This window comes from Argiope bruennichi, chromosome X1 (genome assembly GCF_947563725.1).
Source record: "Argiope bruennichi chromosome X1, qqArgBrue1.1, whole genome shotgun sequence".
Lineage (NCBI taxonomy): Eukaryota > Metazoa > Arthropoda > Arachnida > Araneae > Araneidae > Argiope > Argiope bruennichi.
Genome location: NC_079162.1, coordinates 80,540,456 through 80,555,015, shown reverse-complemented (window position 1 = coordinate 80,555,015; position 14,560 = coordinate 80,540,456). Strand labels below are relative to the sequence as shown.

At 29.1% G+C, this 14,560-nt stretch overlaps 1 protein-coding gene across 1 annotated transcript in view; it reads right to left on the bottom strand.

The window, feature by feature from the left end:
• Nucleotides 1-5,178, bottom strand: part of LOC129959539 (unconventional myosin-VI-like) — a 51,224-nt gene extending 46,046 nt beyond the window's left edge. The window contains exon 1 of the mRNA XM_056072419.1: nt 5,045-5,178. The gene's annotated coding sequence lies outside the window, so the exon portion shown is untranslated. The remainder of the gene's footprint in view (nt 1-5,044) is intronic.
• Between the last annotated feature and the right edge of the window lie 9,382 nt (nt 5,179-14,560).

The window sequence follows — 14,560 nt, the reverse complement described above, 5'->3', positions numbered from 1 at the left end:
ATCTCATGTTATATAAGATGAGGGATAATGCATTTCTCGCTTCTTTTTCACTTCTGCTTTTGTGCTGCACAGAGGCCGGACGTGTCTTAGCCGCACCGTCTTGTAAATATTATGCCTTCCCAGGATGGATTAAAGCGAATTTAAAAATGCAAAGTCTTCTTCACTGTCTTCGAAACTGCCTGATGCTTCAAAAATAATATGTATGTAACATATTATTTTTGAAGCATCAGGCATTATATTAGACATTAATCCTACTTTTTTACTTAAACTTATAAAGGTAATAAATAAATAAATATTAATAACTTTTATAATTATAAAGAATTAACAAAGCAAGCATTTAAAAATCACTTATTTATATTAGAATAATTAAATTACTTCAGTGCCTAAATTTTATAAACTTGCAGCATAGGCTGAACTTCTAGATTGGTCAATGAATTAAATATGAAAGAACACAATAGAATTACTTTAGTTCAGAAAATAATAAATAATATTTTCTGCTAATATCTGAAATAGCACTTCCATAAAATGTACCACATGCTTTATAATGGCAAATGCCTCAGAAAGTTATCCCTATTGTCTAAGCAAAAGATTTCTTTGACATTCAGGCAGTTGCATACATTTTAGTACCAGAATTTTTTTTTTTTTTTCCAACCACTCGCAGATGAATAGAAAAATTTAACTACAACACAAAGTTTATAAAGGGCAAGAAGATTGAGCAAATAAACAAAAAAGGTCATTGGTTCTTCTTTTTCTTCCTTTTTTTTTTTAAGTAAAAGGAAAGGTACATTTATTTGATTTTTTTTAAGTATATCTTTTTTTTTTCAGGCAAAAACATAAGGATTTCGAAAAGATAATATCAATTCTATTTTTAAAACAATTTGCTTCTCTTTTCTTCAAAATTTTTCAAAGTTAATGAATATAAAAATAGTAATATTTCAGATAAGAAGGAAAGTTCACAGTTCCAAATCATATTGAATTTATTTTCAATTAACAATCTATTTCATAACAGCGTTTCCACATTATGATATTATATTTGCTGAATTATTAGTTTTACGATCAATTGATGGCCATTGAAAATATCTGACATGCAACTATTAATAGTAAAAGTGTAGAGCAGGCTTCCAGTTAAATGGAATGCAATATTGGGCACTTGTGATTCGGTATTCTAAAGAGTGCTTAGATAGTTAAAGTAATAATGAAAATCAAAGCAGACTGAATCAAATAATGATCAATATAGTTAGGTATGGAAAAAATTATCACATCTGCTTTGTTCAAAAGTAAAAAGCAAAAGCAGACACCTAAAAATAAGCATGTATATTAAATAAATGTAATTAATTTAAATTATACAATAATTAGACAATACAATTAAATTATACAATACAATAATGTTAATTAATAATATACCATTTTTTAAAAGTTAATCTAGTTGTAGTGGCCATATATTTTTTTAAACATCAACTGCAGCTAATTTTCTTGAAAGAGGTATCAAATTAAATCAAATCCAATTTTGTTTTTATATTCTTTTATTTAATATTATTTATTTCATATTAGTATAATAGGAATTTTACAATTGATTTTTTACTCAATTCTTGATGTGTTAGAGTTTTGAATTTTTATAAAATGGTATATCCTTGCAAATATATACCATATTAATATTTTCAGAACTTAACTATAGTTAATTAATTACATTTTAATTCCAGATAGTAGGCACTATCTGATTGTGAATTTCAGAAAAGAAAAGAAATCAACCTTAGGAATTTGCAATATTTAAAACAATGATTTATGAAATATAAAAAAGACTAAACAGTACAAAATAATAGAAACAAAAGATTTTTAAAATGCCTTTATTAATATACTTATAATTTTAAAAAATCTTTTTTTTTTTTTCAAATTAAAATTTGGATTTCAGTCTAAGCCTTCAACAGCCTAAAGATTCTGAAATTAATGTCATATATCAAAATGAATATCATAAAGAAAGGTTTTAAATACTCATTAAAAATTAAAATATAATACAAATCTTATCAAAATTTTGTTTTCTTAGAGAATTTGTATCACTGCCTTATGCTTTTACAATCTTGTTTTAATAACCACAATTCTGATAAAATGAATTTCTACTTTTTAGAATATAAATGAAAGAATGAATTAACAAAACTTATTGAAAATAAAGGCTGGAAAGGATGCCAAAATGAATAAGAAAAGACATAAAGAAAATGTGAGGGAGAGAGGAAGAAAGAGAAATGAGAAGATGGGCAAATAATGGACTTAAGCTCATGACTTCTTATTATTTGCTAACTTCAAACTGAATATGTAAGAATAATATTTTTTGTACATCCAAGAGCATGTTACTGCAAACTGATGGTAGTAAAACTTAAAAGCGAGATTAATGCTCTAATTTCTAAAGTAAATAATGATTATGTATGTAAATTTTTGCAAAAAATATAATTAGCTTACTGTCATGACTTAACATCGATGCAATTTAAACACTGCAGTTATTTCCATGATTTTTTTTTTTAAATTTAAGATTACATACAGATTTGCATTTTGAATGAATATGCATCAAAGCAATTTTTGTTTATATACTAGATGTAATTTTGTTTTATTCGATTAATTGTGATATTCGAGTTTTGATTTTTGTGAACCCGGCACAAGCTAAGAATCCATTCAGGAGCATACGCCGGAAAACAAACCTCATTCCTTCCTTCCTATTCGATTAATAGGTAGCGGCAGAAACTCTATGTGGAATCATGAATGATTCTTTTTGCATCATATTAAAAAATTCAGGGAGAGTTAAAAGAACACCTAGATTTGTTAGCTGTTTTGGAAAAGCATAGATATGCATGAATGTCTAGAACTTGTACTTAGAATTTTCTCCCACTACTATTATCTTTCAATTCAGAAAATGAATAATAAAAGAATTCATTAAATTATTTGCAATAACAATCGAGGGAAAATCATCAATCTAATATACCTTTAGTCTAATGTCTGAAGTGAAGATAGGGTGCAGAAGGGATATAAATACTTTTCATAAGAGAAAACAAAGAAGAAGCAAGAAGACAAACAATGAATGTTAGCTTATGTCTCGTGATTCATGTTTTTAAATATACATTAAAAAAATTCTGATACATTGTTTTTATTTAATAAGATGCTTGGCAAAACATAGTGAATTATTCCTGGCTGATACGTCAACCATACTATGATATTGATCGAAAAAAACAACAACACTTATTTTAGACTAATGGACCCAAATGATAAGAACGTCTGCCCCTGGGTATTATTTAATTGTTTGTGAGAGCAACAAAAAAGATAAAATATTTTCATTATAAATGTAAGAGGAAGATATTAATAAATGAATGTTTACTAGCTTTTTTAATAGAAAGTTTTTTTTAAAAATTGACATCTTGAAATAACAAGGTTATTTTTTCTCCTCTCAAAAGGAAATATATGTGATCCCAAAAACATGAATGTTAGAGAGAGCAAGCTCAATAATTAAATTTTTAATTTTAAAGAAAATTTATTAATTATTAAATTAGTAATTAAATTTTTAGGACAAACATGTCACACTCTTGGCTTTCATGAATAATAATAATAAATCAAGAAAAATTTTTTATAGAAATTGAAAAAAAATCATACTTTAATTTAAAAATTTTGATTCACATACAATTATAAAAAGTTTGGGCGAAATTATATCATACTAAAGATTCAGAGAGAAAATATGCCTAAAAATTAGCGATGCAGCACAATTGCAATATATATATAATCCAGAAATGGAATACCAGAATTTAAAAATTTTGGCTATTCAGGCTTGGAAATTATATGACAATCTAAAAGGAAATTATTTACAAATTTTAAGTGCTTATTAGTGTCAGTCACTAATAATGAAGAAAAGAAATGCCTTCTTAAGATATATAATTACCAAGGTTTATCTCGTATCAGACTTGATAAAAGGAAATAATATTTTCTATCAAGTAGGAAAACTGGAATATTAAAGACATGCCAAGTGTATTCATTCATTTCTTCGCTTATCCAAACAATTATCTTTCTATAAAACTTAAAAGCCCTTTTTCTACACATAAATTTTATTAACTTAGCTTATCAGTTTGGCACAGTTACTTTAATAAATTACAATATTAGTTTAATTTTATATAATAGTGTTAATAAAAAGTAAAACACTTCTGTCTATAAGTAAGAACCACAAAAATGGGGGAAAAGGGGAGGGGGGTGATTATAAAGCAAATCAAAAGTTGTATATCTTATGCATTTAGAGTTGAATAATGTGAATACTAAGCAGTCAGCACACTTTGAGTTAAGATTAAAACTTCAGAAAAAATTTCTTTTACACAATTATTCCAAAAATTAAAATTTTTTTGTTTTTAAAAAACTGTGTTTTGTGGATTAAAATGATATAACTCTATATTATCATGATAGAATGGTATTTAAAAATCTAAATAATATGTAATAAAACATATTAAATAAAGATAAAAATACAACAAATTAAAGATTGCTTCAGCTTGCAAATTTATCTATAAATATATAGTAATTTGACAGAAACAATGTATTATGGCACGATAGTAATTTTTTTTTTTTTTATTCACATAGCTTTAATATAAGATAGAATCATTTTATCGTCAACTGCTTAGAAAATTTCACCATTCGCACAAGAAAAATTATCACAATCATTTACAGAAATATACTGAAAATCAAGAATCAGATTTACTTCACAACGAGTGAAAATAAAATGAACACTGGAAACAATAATAAAAATAAAGAGATAAAATGCTGATACAGATTGATCTACAATAATAAATTAGGATCAGTTGAACATATTTTTTGCAATACTCAGAAGTAAATAATTATCCGAAACACTGCACAGACGCACAATGAAATCAAACTTTTGTCTGCAAGTATTCTTCCTATTGACATTACTTACGAATGACACTTGAAGCAATAAATAGAGCTGGATTTCGGTTTTTCAAATAGATTGCCTTATTTTAAAATACCACAAAACTGCATGTATAAAAAAATATAAAAACAAAGCAAAACTTACACAATTCCAGTTCAAAGCACGTCCGTGACAGCTTTCTGTTTCGTTTATAAAACCGGATAGATGAATCGGTAGTTTGTTGTGCCCACAAGTGTCTGCAGACAGATAGTTAACAAAACGTAACTTTCTAATAAAGTTTTCTGAGCATGCGCCCAATACCTACAAAAGTGCAAGAAAGTTCAATGAACTGACGTCATCTCTGCTCAGAAATTTCGGTTACTAAAGAAATACAAAACAATAGAGATAATGACGATATTACGTTCATTGTATGATTTAATATATGTTTTGTGAAACATAAAATCGAGATTAGAGTACTTCATATTTTAGCGAATATGTGGCAGAAAATAATTTCAAGCAAAAGAAAATATGCTTTTATGTAATATCGACCGTGCTTTCATTATTTCAGAAAATGTCGCACTAGAACTACAAAAATAGGACAGTAATAATAATAACTGTCAAGTGAGCAGTTGGACTTACCGAAATAATTTTTAGCCATCTAGGCAGAATCTGGATTTCTATAAACTCCTTAAATAGCATAAAGATTTGTATATGCTGGCTTTTTCTATCAATTATAATCAAACTGCGAGAATACAGTGATCAGAAGTTTGAAAAAGAAAAATTTCTTCACGCACATGCGCACTCGCATATTTTGTAGTATCTCTAGATTCACTGAATTCAATAGCTGAATAAAATGAAACTAAAAAAGTTTCTTTTTGTAGCAATAACGGTAACGGATCTGGTTAATTTTTTAATCCCGAAATGGAGAAAGCATTTTTACGTCAAATTGATTAATTAGAGGGAATGGTCTCCTTGAAACTATTTCGCATACTCTCCAATAAAGGTCTTATCCCTTCCCGCACCTAATATTGCAGACCTTGTATGGAATTGGCAAATAGTAGTTATGAAATACATCTCTTTGCTTATGAATCTAACATTTTTAGTGAATCATTGAATGAAAATGTAATTTGGATAGTTTTTTGTCGACTGATTGAAACCAAAATTTGCATGGAGCTACAATTGCAGTTACAAGAGCGCATATCGACATACAGTCAACTCTTTAACAGATTTGGTTCAACATTTGATAGGAATTTATATTATAGATACTAAACCTGTGTGATAAATTTTGTCTACTAGTTCTTTGCGTTTTGTAGTTATCGAGTTCACTTGTACTCGAACACCCAAACAGACAGACCCTCAGAATGAATTTCGATCACAATATGATAGAAATCTACAGTATATATATCAAATTTTATCCACCGAGATCAAAGCGTTTTTGAATTATCGTATTCACAGATGAACATAATTCCAAAATACGTTTTTTGGACTCAGGTAGGTCTGAAACATAGAGATTCATCAAAATCTCGAAATTGCATTTTTTGACTATTAAATATTTCCTCTGTACTTCATATCCGAGAAAGTAATAAATGCATTAATAACAACAAAAAGCTGGAAAGTGATGCGTTCTTTAAAGAAACCTCTTTTCTTTTCCATTATGTCGGTTATTTTCTTTTTTACTGTAAATACGGTACTTTGTGCAAGATATTTGAACGTGAGTTTTATCTGTGTTTCTAGAATTACACAAACTGAATATTAGTGGTATTTTTACATGTTATTATCGAAAGAAACAGAACCACTTAGAATTTCTCTGAAAATGATAGACATAACACGATTTTTTTTCCCAGTCATTTATAGTTGTTATTGTTGCATTATTCATCGTTGATAGAACCTTGTACTATACAATCGCTAATCACAAGGTTAAGAGCAATTATTACTAGCATCTTTCGTTGCATATGCACATGTGGGGAAAATATTCCAATATAATCTGGTATCAAATAAAAGGGAATATTGAATTATGTTAAAGATTTAAAGATAATTCAAAATTCTAATAAATAAAAATTCTCTGTAGAAAAAAATTCTTTCACAAAAAAGATTTATTCTTAATTTTTAAACGGATTAAAGTAATTTGAAGGAATATAAGAAATATTTGAATAGTTATATGACAGCTTCAATAGTATATCGAATAAAATATTAGTTTATATGCCATTTTCTGAGTACAAGAAGAATATATTCAAGTTCTTTCTCTTCGTATAATCTAAAGATTCGCGTTTTTTGTTTTCAATATAGCAGTAAACGTTAATTATTTAAACAGAAGTTAAGCTTAAAGCTCCTCAAGAAAATCTTAGTTTTTGAATAAAAATATTTATTTTAAGTTCATTATAATTATTTTATTGTTCGGTCCATAATGGAGCTATAACAAATTTTCGAAAGCTTTAATGTAGATAACGTTTTGTTGTATAAGGGATGGTCACAATAACTTATCTTTAAGAAATGAAGAAAAGCCTGAAAATAAGTGGCCAAGTATTAGAAATTTCAATCCCTTATTCCTTTATCAAAAGAATTTGTAAACAGTGTCAAAATCATTGAGTTTTGGACACATTCTTCATTTGAGAAACGTATAAATAATTATTTTCTCAGTAATAAAATAACTAATTAGTAAATTATAAGTATTTATTTATCTATTTCATATTTAACTTTAATTATTAATCTTATGTTTGAGGTGGTTTTTGTATAACGCAAGCACTATGCTCTTTCACACAGAATTTCCACTTTTCTATCCGGGGATCTTAACAAGTCTTGTATGGATTGAAAAAATTAAAATAAAAAAACTTGTATTTGAAGAGTTTGAAGTTTACTTTTGAAATGTGATATTATTAATTCGATAAATCCAATTAACTTAAAAATTTTTTTGTGATGTAATGTGGTAGATTATATATTACCTATTTCTTCTCTCCTACATCTGTTTTTATTTTTTTCGTGTAATTTATTTGTTATTTCGTGGTTTGTATATCATACTGTGATATGATATTCTTCAGTCGATTTTTGTTAATACACTGCATATGATACACTTCTAGATTTCTGAATTTCTAATATTTTAAGTTGAGATATATTCTTTATATAAATAAAGTAAATACTTTTCATTTTCTTTTCAATGTGATAAAAATTCTCAAAATGATATTATGCTATATACAAACCAAAAATTTATTTAAGTTTCGATCGTAAAAAGTGTATTTACTTGGTATTTCTTCTTCTTCTGATAATGCATATAGCAGGCATACACTGTGGATATTTAGATAAAGAATAGCTTATATCAGCTTTAACCTATTGATTTTTATTTCTTAAATTCCTTACTGGTACACCCAACGATGCTCGGCTTGAAAATATTTTCTTTTTTACCCCTACTACTATTAAAGGAAAATGCATGTGAGCGTCTGTGTTGGCGTTCTACAGGGCAAACCGTTTGACCTAGATATGTTAAATTTGACACAGACATCTTTGACGATGAAAATGTGCAACTCGTGGGGAATTAGAATTTTGATCAATAAAGAAATAAGCTAGAATCTGGTGTTTTCCCATTATAACTTTTAAAAATATAATTTCACAAAACTGAATTTTACATCATTTTAAAATTTAAATATTGTCTTTTATGCCAACTTAGACGGCGTGTAATATTTTCCCAATGTGTATATATATATACCTACCTTTCAATAACGTATTTCATTCCTGCAACGAAATTCAAATTACTTTTTCATCAAATATTCAGGCGCATGATTTTCTTCTACTGTTGAAAGATGAAAAAGATAGATTATGCTTATTATTTGCACCGACCAATTTTAAATCTCATTGAGTCATAGAAAAATTATATACAATATTTAATGATTTTCAAAAGTTTCCGGAGGCTAATATTTTCAAAAGTTATTGATAATCTTTAAAGAATGGTACAAAATTTAATTAAGTATTACGAGTGGCTTTTCGTAGGCAAATAAACAAAATGCATTGGAACATCTACATGATTTTCCTTAATATGAAATAGCACAGCTGAAAATAAATTAATCTATTCCATTATGGAAGCTTAGCAAAAGATCAACAGTTTCAATTATCGTCCCTAAAATTTGTGAGGTAAATCTATTAAATAGTTTGTATTTCTAGTGCACGAAAATTATTTATAAGTTTCACTTTTATTTATAATTTTTTTTATTTCAGCACATATATGTTTTGAAAATTTATGGTGTTAGCTGAATCATAGCAGTATGGATTTGAGTGGTCCCCCCCCCCATGTCTCTGACAACCAATATTTTTCTCAAATATTGGTTGGCAGACCTTTATTGTTTTCGTTTATGAGGAGAGAGAGAGAAAGAGAGGGGTCAAATAATGAAATAGCATTCCCCCTTTTTTAAAAATTGTAATCCGCACAACCCCTCCACTCTGTGAAACCATAAACAAGCAGTCTAAAAATGAAGTTGCAATTACACTTAAATAATATATAAAACAGTTTCTAACTAATATGATTTACATGCTACAAACTAATCACTTTCAATAACCATCTGGCTCACCCATCAAATTGATAGCATTTATTTCATAATTGACAGCCAACTTTAATTTAGCTACTGAACTTATTTAATTTTTGGCGGACCAAAACCATTAATTGCTACTAAAAAAACAGTGAGGAAATCAGAAAAAAATATTACATAAAAAAAGTATCACTGTTTGAAATAAATTTTGACATACAAACAAAATGAAAATGTTACTGAATGTTTTGCGGCTGATTAAGTTCATGATTTAAGCTCTCAAATTTAATTCTTAAAAAAGCATTAGCAAAAGGATTTTCAGAAAATATGAAATTTAACAAAGATTATTTTTTCATTTTTGTCATTTAATTTAATTTCAACTGTATTACTTCTTATTAGTTAGTTCGTTTTGAAGTAGATAATTAAGAAAATTGTACTAAGCAAATGAATAAAAGTTAACTGCCCTATAAACTTTTAACCTTAAACTAAAGTACCTATCTTATAAAATGCACGACTAAATATATCCAGAAAATAAAATAAATGCTTTAGCACCATCTAAACCATTTATCTATATAAAAAGTGAACCACATTTGAAATCTAATTCTGTAATATAAAATATCGTATACTCACAACAACAATAATAATAAAACTGTAACAATAGAGGAAAATACAGTAGTAATGTCAGTTAAGGATAAATGGTGAATGAATTTTGCAGAAGTTGTCATTTTTTTTTATTTGAAATGTTCTTACGGAAAGGAAAATTGGTCTATAACTTACGTGAGTGCCTAATCATTTTCTGTATAGTGCATCAAATAATGCATTTTCTACAATTGGATTTATTAATTAATCAGTCTTAAATATAGCAACTATCATAATTATCCTGGTATGTTCCTAATTACACCAGAAAATATGGGATGATTGGGAACACGTATTTTGGCTTCTGGTTACAGTGGTGAAGTGATTTGAAGAGAATATAGTTTGTAGCGATAAGAAGTTACTACTTATTGTTGCCGGTAATTATTTTTCTGCCGGTTTCCAAGTGTCCTAAAGTAGTATTTTGTACTGTTTTCTACAAAAACATATTCTTTTCAACGAAATATCGCAGATAAATTATCATTACTATTTGATACCTTTAGATTTGGAATAATTTATAATTATTCTATCTCCAATTTTGTCAGGAAGTCTGGCAATAAGCCTTCATAAAAACAGAAATAGCTGAGCATTACAAGACAAGAGAAGGAAGCATGTAAGATTTTGAAACTTTAAATTGAATAAGGATTAATAGTTCAATTTTGTAGGAGAAAATAGAATTGCCACTTAGAGTGTATTTAATCATTAGGGCCGGCTTTTGGAGGCTTGGGGTCCAATAGGAAATAATTTTCTGTAATACCTAGTTACCAGCCAACTTTTACACAGAATATAAAATAAATTTAATTTAAAAAACACTTATTGAAAAGCAGGTTTTATTAATAAACTAAGAAATATCGTTGAAAAAAAATTTTTTTTGCACCTTTTATTCTTTCATTATTATAATATACTTTACAGATTCTTAAAATGATTTTTTTTCTTTATTTTACTACCAGGTGGTACCACTCATATGGAATTAAAATTTAAGTAAATTGATAGATCAATTCATAAGCAAATTAAAAAAAAAGTGTGTATATTCACATAGAGTACAAACATGTGTGCGAAGTAGCAAATACTTGTCCCATCAAAACAAACGCTTGCTAACTTGCTATTGTCCGCTCTTTCAGCATATGCGCATTTTTTCTGAGCATGTGTGATCTTATTAGAATCATAAAACTGGCTGAATGTTATCCACCTAAGGTCCGTCTACTTCGAGACACTTTTTCAGAAAAATTGCAGTCCAAAGGCATCATTGAATGACACCATTTCTAGACTGATTAGTTTTAAAAGCTTGCCTAACAGCAAGTAGGTTCCTTACGCATAAGACAGTATGGACACCTCCTTAGAATGTGTATGTGAAAGAGAGAGAGAAAGGGAATAACTTGTTCTTATAGAGAATTGCTATAACTCAACTTACTTGCGCAGTTTCTAAACAAATAATCAAACAACAATAAATATTATGTTACAAATGCACAATTTCTTTTACAGAAGAAACCGCTAAGATACTTTACGGCAGCTAAGGCCCGTGGTAAAGTGGATGAGGAACTGTTTCCTCTATGTAGAAAGCGGCGAAATGAATTAAGTTTTTTCTTCTTTTTTTTTTCAGGTAAATTTCACTGACGTAAAGCTGATGGCTATAATAATAGAAAAAAAATTGGGACACATCGGTCAACAAGCGAATTTAACAAAAAATATGAAAAAAAAAAATCCAAAAATTGTTTCTTTAAAATTAAGCTAATGTTTCATTTTACTTTGAATAAGTACGAATACATTTTTTGCAGCATTCTGGCATTGGGCCCAATTGGAAGCAATCGGTTCAATTGGCCATAGGTTGATCCTATTTATGTTGCCTAAAAATTTTTTCTCAGTTATAGGATTTGGTGGTATAACTTTTAACCAACTTTCGGCAATCATAAACTATCATTAGCCACAAAATTTTTATTGTTTTACTCAAATTAGTGCTTTTCAAACCTGTCACATTCAGATGACCACCGTAAAAGCCATTAATCCCTCAGAAAAATAAATAATGTCCCATTCAGTCTGATAGCTTCAACATGATTAATCAAAATATACAAATTTATTGAAAAATCAACCATGGATGAAATGAGATGTATATTCTCCATCTCCACAAATTAGGTTCTTTTTGAAAAGAATCGAAATCATCATATTCAGATCTCTCTCTCTCTCAGCATCATGTTTTTTTTTCTTCCTTGTAGTTAGTTTTCTTATTTTTGTACATATTCGACGTTAATCAGTATCGAATCATTATTAACCAATCAATTTTCATACGTGCAAACTAACATGTGTGTAAATAACGTTGCAGATATTTTAAAGATATAAGTTGTTAATTTAACATAAAATGCTTAACATTATTAGTGGCACAGGACACTATCGTGTTCCTATACTTAATATCAATTTCTATCATACAATGAATTGTTATGCATAAAAAGTATAAATTTCTATTACATTGAAAGCCTGTTCCTAATTACTCCGCGATGAAAATTGTAAGGGGTAAATGAGAATAAATGAGAACCCTATCCTGTTTATCAAAAGAAAATTGAATGAAGATTAAATTTTTATTTGTAAATGTTATATCCTTCACATCCAAGTAGTTTGTAACTTAGCAACTTATTTTGCAAATAACAAATCTAGGGAACGAATAGTGATACTTAGAAAACCTTTGGCTTCACTTCGTTTGACTACGGTTGCAACAAAAATAAACAAACGTTATGAACTATCACAGAAAAAAGCTGGAAAATGTTCATCATTTTCTCTGGAGTGCCTTAAATAAGGGAAATATTTTCCATATCGCTAAGGTTTCATCTTTGCGTTTCTATAATCACTGTTCCTAATTACCCTTACTGATCCTATATAAGCTGTTAAAATATTAAAAAAAAAAGTACATTTTTGAGCAAAAAAAAAAATAGTCACACATCATTCTAATTGTTAATATTATATTTGGATATAATTAGGTGATTAGATCTCCCAAATTTAATCCAGTTGCAACACAAAAAGGAATAACATAAAACAATAGTTTCAGATATTTAATTCTTAATATAGTGAATTTCTATTACTTCATGAAATGCACAGTTAAAAAAAAATTATAGCTTTTGAAGAATGAAAATCTCTTAAATAATTCATATACATTAGATAAATGTCATATGACAAATCCAGTGGTGGATATTCGATTAGGCAGCTGGTCCTAGAAAGAAGGGGGGAGGAGAGGAGAGATGGCAGGCAGGCTTTTGAAAATGATATTTGCATGGTTATAAAGTAAATAAATTTGTAAAAAAATATAAATAATAGGGCTACAAACGCATTTCCACAATAATGATTTAGATGTTTCATTTCATCCTGTGTTCATTAAACCACAATTGGACAAGCTCCCCTGCATGAATAGAAGCATTATCATCTGGAAAATTCCATGTCCCCATGTCCCGTAGGAAACAAAGTTTGCATCATAGGATGAACATGGTCAGTTAAAACTTCTCTGTACTTCTTTCTATTGATCTTTCCTTACAGGATTATGATTAGGCCAGCAGAAAACTACGACACGGCTGCCCATACCATGGCATATTCACCTCCACACTTCACAGTTAGAAGGAGACAATCACGATCATACTCTTGTGCAGGTGTCTTTCAAGCGTGTACCACTTCTGTTCTGAAGAAAAGCGTGAAACGATTCATCTGATGATATAATTGACCAGGTTTGGGGATTATGGCATCTCTGTAGACGACGTGGTATTGACATCTATGACAAGTGGTTTGAGAATTGCTGCTCTGTCGTAAATGTTTTATTTATGAAGGGGCCTTCAAACTGCAATTATTGACATTAGAGAACACAGGGCCGGCGTCCTGGCATAGAGGTAGCGCGTCTTCCCCGTGTTCTGGGCGTCCCTGGTTGAGTCCCGGTACGGGCATGGTTGTTCTTCTCCGTTCTATCTGTGAGATGTGTGAATGTGCCCTCCCCCCCTGTAAAAAGGGGTTGTGCAAGCGAATGAAATGTGTGAGTAGCTAAGACGTACTCTTGGCCTTAGTTGGTGCTACTAAAAATAAGAGACGCTCCCTTGGCTTAAAATCGCTGACTTCGTCAGCGAACTTGTGCATGGCAAGTGCCATTATAAACAACAACAACGACAACAACAGAGAATACAGGGGTTGAATGAGCTTTGCGGTCATTTTGGATGCTGTAACTTTCTTTTTATACATTACAATCCATTTCAACAACCACCGAACTCTTCCACTCAGCTTCTCCTTCTGTCCACTGTTTTGCTTTGCTCGCTGTGGACGCTGTTGTGTCTTTAGACACCTTACCTCTAGAAATGTCTAAAAGCTGGGTTGTTTTGATCACAGTTGCTCCCAACTAGTCGGACTTTTGAAATTTGGTCTATTTTAAAATCTGTGAGTTCTGACATTTTAAGTTTTTGATAAAAAATCCAAGACATAGAATTTTACTAAAGTTACCTTCATACTACCATGATATATACTTTTTATATTAAAAAACTGGTTGCAAGGATTATACTTTAATTTTTACTAGAGCATTCTT